Raw genomic sequence first — 15135 nt, forward strand, 5'->3', positions numbered from 1 at the left:
CCAAACAGGAAGAGGTATTCCAAAGGCAAGATGACACAACAGAGGCTAAAAAGAGAAGACAAAGCCAACATAAAAGCCAAAGGAAGGGCACATTCATTAAGAGGGAAAAGATGCAATCGGAAAGTAAGCTGGCCGGCCCCAGAGGGAGAAGGCTTCAAAGTAGATAGAGCGGGAGATTCAGACACACAAAGTACATAGCGATGGTAATTCTGTGCGCCGTATTGAACCGCTCCTGCCCTACTTCCCACCTGTGATGGGTAAGTAAAATTGACCGAATTCTTGCAAAGTACAAAAAGTACCTTGGGGCTGCAGTTGACCGTTTGCTTCGTAACCTTCAGTACGCACGCTCTTAATGAGAAACTGGACCACGGGTAATATTTACGTTATATTCTCTATCGAACTAGAAAGTATTGGCATGTAACTTGACCGTGACAACCTCTGCCCTACAAAAAACGCCGGAGTGTTAAAAACAAGGCCAGTTTACGTAGAACATGGAAATTTGCTGGGCGTTGAAGAGTAAATGGAAGGTTACCATTTCAATGTTCTGTAATATGGCACCATTTCAGTGAATCTGTCGAATGTTAGAGAAAGTGGAATCTGGTGAGAAGTTTTAACGTGTTCCCCCCCCCCCCCCCCGATCCAGATTGTGAATTCCTGTCACAATACGCACACAATAGTGGATTAACCCCTCTGGTCATGCAGCAGCGAGAGAGAAGAATTCGCCGTCAATGTTTTGGGAGAAGACCCTTTATCCGTGCAACTATCTGTCGAACCTGTCCATCAGCGCACCACTGAATACGTCGGTGGGGTTGATGGCGCCTTAAGGGAAGGGATCAGAGGAACTATACATTCACCATACATTTTCAGTGCGGATTGGAGACAGTTTCAAACAAGCTGGCCGGGTGCTGAAGTTCTTCAAGTCAAGCCGGTGAATCATAATTAGCTGCCCCGCTGCATTCCCAGAGCTCTCAGTATCAGTGTAATTAATGTAGCGATCAGGTGTCTTGGCATGAAATGCAAATTGTTTATTCTCTTCTGTAGATCCCGTCTGATTTGTTGATTTGCCGCAACGTTTCCACCATTTGCGGATTTTCTTGTGTTGTCGCCTTCCTCCAACACTTTGGGTTTCTTGCTACATACAAACTGGGAAGGACGAACGGAGGTGAGTAGATGAGGTGCAGTTTTTGAGCTAAATTCCACTCAGGGAATGTAACAAAGATTAAATCGTGTCAGAAAAATGCGTCCTATTGTCTTCGTATGGACTGAATCAGAGAAGGAAAAGAGGTTCCCAGCGCTGCTCAGGCGGAGATAGGTCGATCTCCTACGGCAACACTTGCATGACAAATCAGGGAATGGCGATCCTTGCAAGTAGAGACCCTTCAATAAAGGAAGTTCACCCTATAAGCCAAAAGCGACTCTGGGAGATCCAAACCACAGTCTCCTTTTCAACGGACAGACTTTGTTAACCAGTTAAGCTACGTGGCATTCGCACCGCCCTCGAGCTGACCTGATGAGATGGAACTTGTTCTATACCGTCTGAGAGCGATGGAATTGCTTCAAATTCTGCTAACTTCTTTAAATTCAGTATTCTATTTAATTCGAAATGTTGCATAACCCTGTTCAGGGAAGGATTCTCTCCAGTGCAATGTTCGCCTGATTTACTAATGAATGCACTTGCAACGTCGGAATTTTTCTCCCGCTATTTGTCGATCAGTGAAGCCAGGTGCTAGAAGGCACGTAGATAGGGGAAGATTGGGGATGAATTGACAAACTGGGTGCTGAAGAATCGAAAGTACGTACCTGGGATGGGAAGACTCGCATATCGGAAGCGACGAAAGTGTGCGTCAGAAAGAATGTGTCACTGTGTACAGTGGTCTCAGATGAGAATTTTATGGAATTCTTCTCCACGCTCCCTACACCTTACCTTCCTACTAATCTATCTCCTCCAATCACCAACCGGCTTTACCAAACCTCTTATTCTGGTTCGTGCCCCATCCTTTTTAGTCCTGATAGACTGTCTTTGCATAAACGATGACCGCCCTTTCTCCTGCATGAAGTGGGTGAGGTTATGCTCAATTTACTGAACGAGTAACAGAAGTTATCACGCTCACATTAAACGCCAACAGTTTCCAGTTCCATAGAGGACGGTAACGTAACGGCATCTACGGAGGAGAATAAACAATTGACAATTCATGCCAAGACATTTGATCGATACTTTATTTGCACTGATACTGAGATTTCTGTAATGCAGCAGGCTTATAATGATTCACCGGCTTGACTTGAAGAACTTGAGCACCGTGCCAGCTTGTTTGAAACTGTTTCCCACTGAAAATATATGGTGGATGTGTCGTTCCTCTGATCCCTTCCCATAAACCGCTGTCAACACCACCGATGGATTCAGCACTACCGGCCCCCCCACTTATCTGTCTATCGTCAGCAAACTTAGCCACAAAGCCATCTATTCCATAATCCAAATCGTTGATGTACAAAGTGAAAAGAAGCGGCCCCAACACGGACCCCTGTGGAGCACCATGTGTAACCGCCAGCCAACCAGAATACGGCGCACATGGCATGAACAGAATTACCATCGCGATGTACTCTGTCTGTCTTGGGTATGACTCTAAACCGAAACCGATGATGAGGCTCTGGGGAGCTTTGCAGAAAGTAGAGTTACCCCTTAGTCATCCATTGCTCCCAGGGCCGCTCTGATCGGGAAAGGTATCACCTGCAAGGGTTCCGGCTCAGGATTCGAGCGAAGGCCAACGGCAGATCCGGCAGGTTCAGTAACCGAACTTAAGACGGAGAACGCGGATGAGCTAGGACCTCAAATGTCAACAGCTATAGTGCAGGCAGATGAACATTTGGGCAGAGAAATGGTGCCTTCTTTAGTTCGCCCAACGGAAGGCAATAACAAACCACTGTTGCTAGATACTAGGTTTCCTATCATCTATTTGCTAAGAAAACCATGGTCAAACTCACAAAATCTATCGCACAACAACAGCGTCAAGAGGATCCTCAGGACAATTCTGAACATGCTTCGCTCGGTAGGGTTGATTCTGGGCAGCAGAGGATCCCCGACCGTCATCAAGCTACTGCTCATAAAATTCAAGTACTGTAGTACAAAAGAAACTTATTGCCACTTGAATGTAAGAACCCTCTATCAAGCAGGAAGATTGGACAATGTGATAAATGAAATGGAAAGACTAAAGATTAAGGTCATGGGAATTAGCGAAGTTCGTTGGACAGGTGCTGGAACAGGTCAGAATAGAAATAAAGCACTAATTTATTCTTGTTGAACATCCCATACTAATTGAATAGCAATTCTTATGGATAAAAGCATGGCAAAAAGTGTTTTAGGACATTGGGCAATATCGGAAAGAGTGCTCCTTGTTAGATTCAGAGGACAACCATTTTATTTAGCAATTATACAGGTTTATGCACCAACAACAGATGGAACAAATAAGGATATAAATAAATTCTATGAAGAGCTTGAACAAGCAAAGAATGGATGCAAATGTCAAGATATTGTTATTGTCATGGGAGATCTAAATGCTAAGGTAGGACAAGGTGCTGATGGAAATGCCATACGAAAATTTGGACTAGGAGAAAGAAATGAAAGAGGTTAGACATGGGTAGAATGGTGCAAGATGAATAATCAGGTCATTATGAATACCTCCTTTAAAAACCATTCAAGACGTTTATGGACCTGGAAAAGTCCAGGTGATAGCACCAGAAATCAAATTGACTTTATTGATATAAACCAAAGATTTTGAAACTCAGTGACTCAATGCAAAACATATCCGGGTGCAAACTGTAATAGTGACCATAACCCAGTTATGTGTCATGTAAAAGTAAAACTAAAAAACTAAAGAAGCAAACACCTGAACAATCCCCTGACTACTCGCAATTAATTAAAGAAAACTTAAGACAAAAATTTACAATTGAAGTAAGGAATAGATTTCAAAGTCTAGAAATAGAATCTGTTGAAGATGATAGCAATCATGTAGAAATGAAATTTAACTCTCCATAGGATGCCTTGGTAGAATCAGCAAAGTCAGTGATTACCGAAAAAGAAAAAAAGCACAAAGAATAAATGGATGACAGATAAAATCAGAAATCTAATGAAAGAAAGGAGACAGAACTACTACTACTACTACTATGTCGACTCAGGCCTAGGGGGCCGGCGTCGGGCACGATGACGGACTCTCCACTTCTCCCTCTCCCTCATCAGTGTGTTCAGTTCATCTGCATTAGCAACACCACTGTCTTCTAGGAGCGTGTTGACCATATTCTTGGGAGGGCGCCCAGGGTTCATCCTCCCGTGGTTGGGCTCCCATATGATGACTAGGCTGGCTGGTATCTCTGGGTGGCGTAGACAGTGCCCCGCTAGTTGCAGTCTTCTCACCTCGATTTTAGTGGTGAGAATCTGTAGATCGTTATGGAGCTCGACGTTCATCATGTGCTGTTGACTCTATGACTGCTATGAAAATCCTCTTTTTAAGCCCTCTGGTCAGGTTCCACTTCCAGATCTCCTTCATGTCGTTCATAGCCCTCCACGCCAGCGCCTTCCGTATCTTTATGTCCTTCTCCGAACTGATTATTCTTGACCCGAGGTACTTGTAGTCAAAGACTTTCTTAATGGTATCATTCTCTACGGTCTTGAGAGTACCGTCGTCGCAGTTAAACACCATGTACTCTGTCTTTTTAGTGTTTAGGTGAAATTCAACTTTATTGCACTCAATTTCCACTTTTGTCAGTAGCTGCTGTGCTTCCTCCATCTGGTCAGAGAGCAGGACTGTGTCATCTGCAAAATCGATATCTGTGAGCGTAACTGGTCTGACCCTTTTGGTTCGTCCTGGTTTTATGGTAAAACCAAGCTTGTCATGATCTTTGGTAGCTTGACGTAGAGCGTAATCAAGGACGATTATAAAGATGTAGGGTGCCAGAGTGTCTCCTTGCAGCACAGTAGCTAGGAGCTCGAACACTTCTGTTTCTCCGTCTGGTGATACAACTTGCGCCATGGTTTTGGTATAGCTGGACTCTATTGCTCTCAGTAGACGGTCTGGCACTCTGTAAGCTTTCAGGATCTTCAGCATTTTACCTCGGTGAATGAAGTCAAAAGTTTTGCGAAAATCGATGGAAGTAAGCACGGCTGGTAGGTCTTCTTGACTTCCTCGATGATCCTACGGAGAGCAAGTATTTGCGTTACTGTTGTGTGCTTCTGCCGAAAACCATTTTGATTGAATCTTAGCCTAGGGTCAATGGCAGTGCGAATCCTGTTCAAGATCATCTGATTGTATAGCTTTGCTAAGATGCAGGTCAAGCTGATGCCGTGGTAGTAGACAGAAGAAAGCAAATCCTATAGAATATAAGTCCTTAGATACAAAAAAAGAGTTAAAAGCTTATGTCAAAAAGCCAAAGAAGAATGGTTAAACCAGGAATGTGAGCAATTAGAAAAAAACCTATTACTGATCCAAAAAGGTTACATCAACAAATCAAGAATATCACTGGTAAAAAGTTTCTCTGTTCTTCAAGTGGATGTTTGCAAGCAAAGGGCGGTACCATTATCATGGAAAAAGATGAGGTTATGAACAGATGGACTGAGTATATTCAGGAATTGTTTGAAAATGATTGAGGCGAAAAACCAGAAATTAAGAAGAACGTTGAAGGTCCCAGTATTTTAAAATCTGACGTTCGTAATGCAATAAATAAGATGAAGAAAGGAAAGGCAGCAGGTCCTGATGAATTAGTAACAGAACAAATCATCGCCCTTGAAGATTATGGAATTGAAAAACTTATTGATTTAATCAATGACATTTATGAGACTGGAATAATACCAGAAGACATGAAAAAAATCAGAATTTATCACTCTTCCTAAGAAAGCTGGAGCAATAGAATGTGAATTACATAGGACCATAAGTTAGATGAGTCATATCACTAAGATACTTCTAAGAATTTTGATGACAAGAGCTAAAAGTAAGATACAAGCCGAAATAGACAAAGAACAATGTGGTTTTGTGAAAGACAAAGGTACAAGAAACTCAATATTTGTGTTAAGGATACTATCAGAACGAGCTATTCAAGTGTAAAACTATCTGCTTGTTTGTCTTATCGACTACACAAAAGCATTTGATAAAGTGAAACACAATGAGTTATTCGAAATATTACAGGAAACTCTAGATCTAGATTCGAAAGACCTCCGCCTAATCAGAAATCTGTACTGGGAACAAACTGCCTCTGTAATAATAGATGGAGAAGTGAATCAGTTTACGAAAATCAAGAGAGGCGTTAGACAAGGGTTTGTTTTCTCCCCTGATTTGTTTAATGTATACAGTGAAACAATATTACAAAAAAATAAAAGACAACTTGGGAATTCAAGTTGGTGGTGAAAACATCAATAATTTTAGATATGCGGATGACACTGTAAATTGCAAGTACGGAGGAAGAATTACAACACTTAATTGACATAGTTGTTGAAGAAAGTGCAAAAATGGGTCTATCTATCAATTGCAAAAAGACGGAATGTATGGTGATATCCAAAAAGAAGGAAAATTCTATCTGCAGGCTGAGAATAAACGGGGAAGACATAAAACAAGTACAGAACTTTTGCAACTTAGGAAGCTGGGTGACATCAGATGGCAGGTGCGACATGGACATCAAAAGAAAAATAGGGATGGCAACAGACACCTTTCCGAGAATGAAGATTATACTGACCAACACTAAACTGGGCATGACAACCCGCCTCAGAGCACTGAAATGTTACGTTTATCCAATTATGTCAGAATGTTCGGCAATATCTGGTAACATGGGGAAACGAATTGAAGCAGCAGAGATGTGGCTTTTGAGGAGGATGCAAAGAATATCATGGACGAAACGTATATCTAACGAGGTTGTCATGAACAGAACAAGCACAAAAAGAGAAATAATGTATTAGATCATGAAAAGGCAACGTGACGTCATTGGACATGTGATTAGGAACGATGAGTTAGAATGCACGGTAATTATGGGAAAGATTGAAAGGAAGAAAGCAAGAGGAAGACAAAGACAAATGATGATGGAGACAGCAGCCAGAGAACTGGAAATGAATACCAATGAATTGATCCACTTGAACCGAAACAGGAGTGTGTGGGCCATGGCAGTCAAAGCACCAACTGGGCATGGCACCTGATGATAATAATGATGATGATGATGTGCCCTGTGTGTCTGAATCTCTCGGTCAGTCTACTTTGAAGCCTTCCACCTCTCCTGCGCCTGTCTGCATTTTCGCTTCTGTCCCCTTTTTCTCAGTATCGGCCCTTATGGACAAAGTGTTTCTCTTTCTCCTTGATGTTGAGTGTGATTTTAGTATAGAATTAAGTCGTTAGTGTTTGGATTCTATTGGTTGGAACTGCGTGTTCTGTGTAGTTCCACTGGTATCCACAGTATGTGCTACATGGTAGATGGCCTCAAGGTTTCTGTAGTGTAGTGGTTATCACGTTCGCCTAACACGCGAAAGGTCCCTGGTTCGAAACCAGGCAGAAACATTCTGTCATACTTTTGTATAAATCAAATCCTTGGAGAGGAACGAAACCACTTTTATTCAATGGAGTACCCCTGTTACTCGTTCTGTAAACTGAACATCCCCTCACGCACAAAACGCTGGACAAAGAGAAGTCAGCAATTTTGCCGTGACCATTTATCGGGGCTAGAAAAGATGGGGCACGAACCAGAATAACAAGGTTGGTACAGCCGGCTGGTGATAGGAGGAGGCAGATGAGAGGGAAGGTGTAGGGAGAGTGGAGAAGAATTGTGTAAAATTCTCATCTGAGACCACGGAACACGGTGACACACTCTCTCTGTCGCACACTCTGATGGCTTCTGTCCTGTGACTCTTCTCATCCCAGGTACGTGCGTTCGATTCACTCAGCACCCAGTTTCTCATTTTCCAATCTTCCCCTATCTAGCACATGGCTTCACATATCTTCAAATGGCGGGCGACGGATTCGGATGTAGCAAATGCAGTCTTTGGCAAATCAGGCGTACATTGCACTGAGGAGAATCATTCCCTGAACACAGTTAAGCAACATTTCCAATTAGATGGAGTAATGAATTTAAAGAATTTTGCTGAAGCACGAAGTGCTGAAGGAACGCAACAACACAAGAAATTCCGCAAATGCTGGAAATGTGCGAGGAAATCAACAAGTCAGTCGGCATCTACGGAGGAGAATAAACAATTGACAATTCATGCCAAGACACTTGATCGATACTTCATTTACAATGATACTGAGATGTCTGGAACGCAGCGTGGCGGCTACTTGTGATTCACCGCTGTGACTTGAAGAACGTCAGCACCCGACCTGCTTGATTGAAACTTTCTCCCAATCCCTACAGAAAATATACGCTGAATGTATCTTTCCACTCATCCCTTCTCTTAAGGCGCCGTCAACACCACCGATGGAGTCAGTGGTACGGTGATGAACAGTTTAGCCCCGTCGTTTCTCAGATAAAGGGTCTTCGCCCGTAAAAGTTGACGGCAAATTCCTCTCTTTCGCTGTTGCAAGAGAGGAGGAGTTAATCCACTATTGTGTGCGTATTGTGACAGGAATTCAATCCGGATAGGGAAAAGGAACACTGAAATATATCACAGAAACATAGAAAACCTGCAGCACAATACAGGTTCTTCGGCCCACAAAGCTGTGCCCAACGTGTCCTTGCCTTAGAAATTACCTCGGGTTTTCTCTTCGGCTGTTGAACGAGGCACGACTGCGCAAGCGCGTGTAAATCGGACCGTGAGGCAGCGGGAGTGTGCTTAAAAGAGAAACGATTAACGGAGTGGGCGGCGGAGTAGCTGGCGACTGAGTAACGGGAGACAGAATAGGAAGGCTTTGACTCGAGTGGCTTCGGCGAGCAGAGGCTGAGGACAAGCTTCACTTCAGTTAGGTAAGGCCGGGTAACCTCCTTTATAAATCTAATTACCTTAAGAGTAGGTTATGGAGGCAGCAGTTAGGGCGGTTGAGTGCTCCGTTTGCAGAATGTGGGAAGTCAAAGAGAGCACAATCGCCCATGATTACTACACCTGCAAAAGGTGCATCCAGTTGCAGCTCCTGACAAAGCGAGTTAGGGAACTGGAGCTGGAGCTGGATGAACTTCGGGTCATTCGGGAGGCAGAGGCAGAAATAAACAGGAGTTACAGGGAGATAGTCACCCCTAAGAGTCAGGAGACAGATAGCTGGGTGACTGTCTGGAGGGGGAAGGGGAATAGACAGAATGAGCAGAGCACTCCTGTGGCCATTCCCACCAATAATAAGTATATCAGTTTGGATACTGTTGGTGGGGACGACTTACCAGGGACAAGTTGCAGCGGTTGCGTCTCTGGCACCGAGATGGGACCCTAGTTCAGAAGGGAAGGAGGGAAAAGAGGAGAGCAGTAGTGATAGGGGATTCGATACTTAGGGAGACAGATAAGGGGTTCTGTGGGAGAGATCGGGAATCGCGGATGGTCTGTTGCCTCCCTGGTGTCAAGGTCCGCGATATCTCGGATCGAGATCTCGGTATTCTTAAGAGGGAGGGTGAGCAGCCGGATGTCGTGGTTCATGTAGGGACCAATGATGTGAGTAGGAAGAGTGAGGAGGTCCTGAAAGGTGAATTTAGGGAGTTAGGCGCCAAGTTAAAGGACAGGACCTCCAGGATAGCAATCTAAGGATTGCTACCAGTGCCAAGTGCAGGCGGGTTTAGAAATAGTAAGGTAGCGCAGATCAACATGTCGCTGAAGAGATGGTGCAGGAGGGAGGGCTTCAGATTTATAGATAATTGAGCAATTTTCCAGGGAAGGTGGGACCTGTTCCAGCGGGACGGTTTACATCTGAACTGGAGGGGGACAAATATTCTTGCAGGTAGGTTTGCTAGAGAGACTTCGATGGATTTAAACTAGATACAAGGGGGGAGGGGAACCAGAGTGTAGGAACAGATGCAGGGGAGAAGGAAGAAAAAGAAGATAGTAAAGTTGTTTGCACCGTTAGTGATAAACAGAGAGTAAGAGGTGTAAAAATTCTTAAATGCATTTACTTTAATGCTAGGAGCATGATAAGAAAGGTGGATGAGCTTAAAGCATGGATTGATACCTGGAAGTATGATGTGGTAGCTATTAGTGAAACATGGTTACAGGAGGGGTGTGATTAGCAACTAAGTATTCCTGGATTTAATTGCTTTAGGTGTGATAGAATCAGAGGGAGAAGAGGGGGAGGAGTTGCATTGCTTGTCAGAGAAAATATTACAACGGTGCTCTGGCAGGATAGTTTGGGGGCTCGTCTAGGGAGGCTCTGTGGGTGGAATTGAGGAAGGGGAAAGGTGTAATAACACTTATGGGGTTGTATTATAGACCACCAAATGGGGAGCGAGAATTGGAGGAGCAAATTTGTAAGGAGATAGCAGATATTTGTAGTAAGCACAAGGTTGTGATTGTGGGAGATTTTAATTTTCCACACATAGACTGGGAGGCCCATACTGTAAAAGGGCTGGATGGATTGGAGTTCGTAAAATGGGTGCAGGATAGCTTTTGCAGCAATACATAGAGGTACCAACTAGAGAAGGGGCAGTGTTGGATCGCCTCTTAGGGAATGAAATAGGTCATGTGACGAAGGTTTGTGTTGGGGTGCACTTCGGGTCCAGTGATCACAATGCTATTAGTTTCAATATAATTATGGAGAGGGATAGGTCTGGACCCAAGGTTGAGAGTTTTGATTAGAGAAAGGCCAACTTTAAGGAGATGCGAAAGGATTGAAAATGAGTGAATTGGGACAATTTGTTTTATGGGAAGAATGAAAAAGAGAAATGGAGGTCATTTAAAGGTGACATTTTGAGGGTCCAGAATCTTTATGTTCCTGTTAGGTTGAAAGGAAAGGATAAAAGTTTGAGAGAGCCATGGTTTTCAAGGGATATTGGAAACTTGGTTCGAAAAAAGAGAGATATCTGCAATAAATATAGGCACCGTGGAGTAAATAAGGTGCTCAAGGAATATAAAGAATGTAAAAAGAATCTTAAGAAAGAAATGAGAAAAGCTAAAAGATATGAGGTTGCTTTAGCAAGTAAAGTGAAAATAAATCCCAAGGGTTTTTACAGTTATATTAATAGCGAAAGGATAGTGAGGGATACAATTGGTCCCTTAGAGAATCAGAGTGGACAGCTATGAGTGGAGCCAAAAGAGATGGGGGAAATTCTGAATAATTTCTTTTCTTCGGTATTCACGAAGGAGAAGGATATTGAATTGTGTAAGAAAAGGGAAACAGGTAGGAAAGTTATAGAAACTATGATGATTAAAGAAGAGGAAGTACTGGTGCTTTTAAGGAATATAAAAGTGGATAAGTCTCCGGGTCCTGGCAGGACATTCCCTAGGACCTTGAGAGAAGTGAGTGAGGAACTAGCAGGGGCTCTGACAGAAATATTTCAAATGTCATTAGAAACGGGGATGGTGCCGGAGCATTGGCGTATTGCTCATGTTGTTCCATTGTTTGAAAAGGGTTCTAAGAGTAAACCTAGTAATTATCGGCCTGTGTGTTTGACGTCAGTGGTGGATAAATTGATGGAAAGTATTCTAAGAGATGGTATATATAAATATCTGGATAGACAGGGTCTGATTAGGAACAGACAACATGGATTTCTGCGTGGAAGGTCATGTTTGTCAAATCTTCTTGAATTTTTTGAAGAGGTTACTAGGAAAGTTGACGAGAGTAAAGCGGTGGATATTGTCTATATGGACTTCAGTAAGGCATTTGACAAGGTCCCACACTGAAGGTTAGTTAAGAAGGTTCACTCGTTAGATATTAATATTAAAGTAGTAAAATTGATTCAGCAGTGGCTGGATGGGAGACACCAGAGAGTAGTAGTGGATAACTGTGTGTCAGATTGGAGGACGGTGTCTAGTGGTGTGACCCAGGGATCTGTACTGGGTCCAAATTTGTTTGCCAAATACATTAATGATCTGAATAATGGGGTGGTAAATTGGATTAGTAAGTATGCAGATAATACTACGATAGGTAGATTTGTGGATAATGAAGTAAGTTTTCAAAGCTTAAAGGGAGATTTGGACCAGTTAGAAGAGCGGACTGAAAGATGGGAGATGGAGTTTAATGCTGATAAATATGAAGTGCTACATTTTGTTAGGACTAATCAAAATAGGACATAAATGGTAAATGGTAGGGCATTGAAGAATGCAGTAGAACAGAGGGATCTAGGAATAATGGCACATAGTTCCCCGAAGGTGGAATCTCATGTGGATGGGGCGGTGAAGAAAGTTTTTGGTATACTGGCCTTTATAAATCAGAGCATTGAGCATAGGAGTTCGGAAGTAATATTCAAATTGCACAAGGCATTGACGAGGCCAAATTTGGAGTATTGTGTACAGTTTTGGTCACCGAATTATAGGAAATAAGTCAACAAAATAAAGAGAGTACAGAGAAGATTTACTAGAATGTTACCTGGGTTTCATCACCTAAGTTACAGAGAAAGGATGAACAAGTTGGGTCTTTATTCTTTGGAGCGTAGAAGGTTGAGGGGGGACTTAATAGAGTTATTTAAAATTATGAGGTGGATTGATAGAGTTGACGTGGATAGGCTTTTCCGTTGAGAGTGGGGGAGATTCAAACAAGGGGACATGAGTTGAGAGTTAAAGGGCAAAAGTTTAGGGGTAACATGAGGGAGAACTTCTTTTCTCAGGGAGTGGCAGCTGTGTGGAACGAGCTTCCAGCAGAAGTGGCTGAGGAAGGTTCGATGTTGCCGTTTAAAGTTAAATTGGACAGCAATATGGACAGAAAAGGAATGGAGGGTTATGGGCTGAGTGCGGGTCGGTGGGACAAGGTGAGAGTAAGAGTTCGGCGCGCACTAGAAGGACCGAGATGGCCTGTTTTCGTGCTGTAATCGTTATATGGTTATATGGTTATGCCCATATCCCTCTATTTTTCTAACCTCCATGCACCTAACCAGAAGTCTCTTAAAAGACCCTATCGTATCCACCTGCACCACCGTCGCCGGCAGGATATTCCATGCGCTCACTAATCTCTGCGACAAAAAAGGTACCCTTCACACCTCCTCTGTACCTACTTATAACCATCTTAAAACTGTGTCCTCTCGTGCTAGCCATTTCAGCCCTGGGAGAAAGCCTCTGACAATCCACACGATCAATGCCTCTCATCATCTTCTACAGCTCTATCAGGTCACCTCTCATCCTCCGTCACTCCAAGGAGAAAAGGCCAAGTTCACTCAACCTATTCTCATAAGGAGTGCTCCTCAGTCAAGGCAACATCCTTGTAAATACTTTCTGCACCCTTTCTATAGTTTCCACATCCTTCCTGTAGTGAGGTGAACAGAACTGAGCACAGTAACTCAAGTGGGGTCTGACCAGGGTCCTATAGAGCTGCAACATTACCTCTCGGCTTCTAAACTCAATCCCACGATTGATGAAAGCCAACGGACTGTATACCTTCTTAACCACAGAGTCAACCTGCGTAGCATCTTTGAGTGGCCTATGGACTCGGACCCCAGGATCCCTCAGATCCTCCACACTGCCAAGAGTCTTACCAGTAATGCTATATTCTGCCGTCATATTTGACCTACCAAAATGAACCACTTCATACTTATCTGGTTTGATCTCCATCTGCCACTTCTCATCCCAGTTTTGCATCCTATCAATGTCCCGCTGTAACCTCTGACAGCCCTCCACGCTGTCCACGACACCCCCAACCTTTGTGTTACCAGCAAATTTACTAACCCATCCCTCGACATCCTCATCGGCGTCATTTATAAAAATCACGAAGAGTAGGGGTTCGGGAACAGATCCCTGAGGCATAAAACTGGTCACCGGCCTCCATGCAGAATATGACATTTACTATGGATACATATGAGGTTATCCACTTTGCTGGCAAGAACAGGAAAACAGATTATTATCAGAATGGTGGCCGATTAGGAAAAGGGGAGGTGCCACGAGACCTGGGTGTCATTGCACACCAGTCATTGAAAGTGGGCATGCAGGTATAGCAGGTGGTGGAAAAGGCTAATGGTATGCTGGCATTAATAGCGAGAGAATTCGAGTACAGGAGCAGGGAGGTATTACTGCAGTTGTACAAGTCCTTGATGAGATCACACCTGGAGCATTGTGTGCAGTTCTGGTCTCCTAATCTGAGGAAAGACATTCTTGCCATAGAGGGAGTACACAGAAGGTTCGCCAGATTGATTCCTGCGATGGCAGGATTTTCATATGATGAAAGACTGGATCGACTAGGCTTATACTCTCTGGAATTTAGAAGATTGAGGGGGTATCTTATTGAAACGCATAAAATTCTAAAGGGATTGGACAGGCTAGATGGAGAGAAGGCAGGTACAGGGTTCTGAGTTGGATGATCAGCCATGATCATACTGAATGGCGGTGCAGGCTTGAACGGCCGATGGGCCTCCTCCTGCACCTATTTTCTATGTTTCTATGTTTCTATGTTTCTATGTTTCTATGACCCGTGTACGACCACTCTTTGTCGTCTGTGAGCAACACAGTTCTGGATCCACAAAGCAATGTCCGCTTGGATCCCATGCCTCCTTACTTTCTCAGTAAGCCTTGCATGGGCTAACTTATCAAATGCTTCAACATATTCTGCTTTCTCCCACAGCCGACAGATTCACTGAAAAGGTATCCTATTATACCGTATATTCTATTCCGTCGCGTTGAAAACTCCATTTCGCACATACATGAAGGAAATCCCAGAACGACACGTGGATTTTGAAATAGGTGGTGCAATTGTACATCCCCATTTGGACTCATCGGGAGGCAGATTCAGTCGTGGCGGGTTTCGTGAAGAATGTTAGGAGAGGAAAAGATCCGTTGCATTCATTTTTATTGGTATTAAGTATGATTTTAGTGTACAGTTCACTCGTTTCTGTCGGGGTTCTGATAGCCGGAAGTGAGTATAGGTCCATTAGTACATTATAGGCAGCCGTCGTGTTTCTGTAGTGTAGTGGTTATCACGTTCGCCTAACACGCGAAAGGTCCCTGGTTCGAAACCAGGCAGAAACATTTTATCACACTTTTGCATGAATCAAGTCCTTGAAAAGGGACGCAACCACACTCATTCAATGGAGTAATTCCATGAACAAAGCATCCCCTCACACACCAAA

The 15135-nt window shown here is 43.5% G+C and overlaps 2 non-coding genes across 2 annotated transcripts; both read left to right on the forward strand.

The window, feature by feature from the left end:
* Positions 1–7450: 7450 nt before the first annotated feature.
* trnav-aac (transfer RNA valine (anticodon AAC)) lies at positions 7451–7523 on the forward strand. The gene has a single exon. It is a non-coding gene; the product is annotated as a tRNA-Val (tRNA).
* A 7438-nt stretch (positions 7524–14961) lies between these two features.
* trnav-aac (transfer RNA valine (anticodon AAC)) lies at positions 14962–15034 on the forward strand. The gene has a single exon. It is a non-coding gene; the product is annotated as a tRNA-Val (tRNA).
* The last annotated feature ends 101 nt before the right edge of the window (positions 15035–15135 follow it).

The sequence above is a fragment of the Mobula birostris genome, chromosome 2, assembly GCF_030028105.1.
Source record: "Mobula birostris isolate sMobBir1 chromosome 2, sMobBir1.hap1, whole genome shotgun sequence".
Classification (NCBI taxonomy): Eukaryota; Metazoa; Chordata; class Chondrichthyes; order Myliobatiformes; family Myliobatidae; genus Mobula; species Mobula birostris.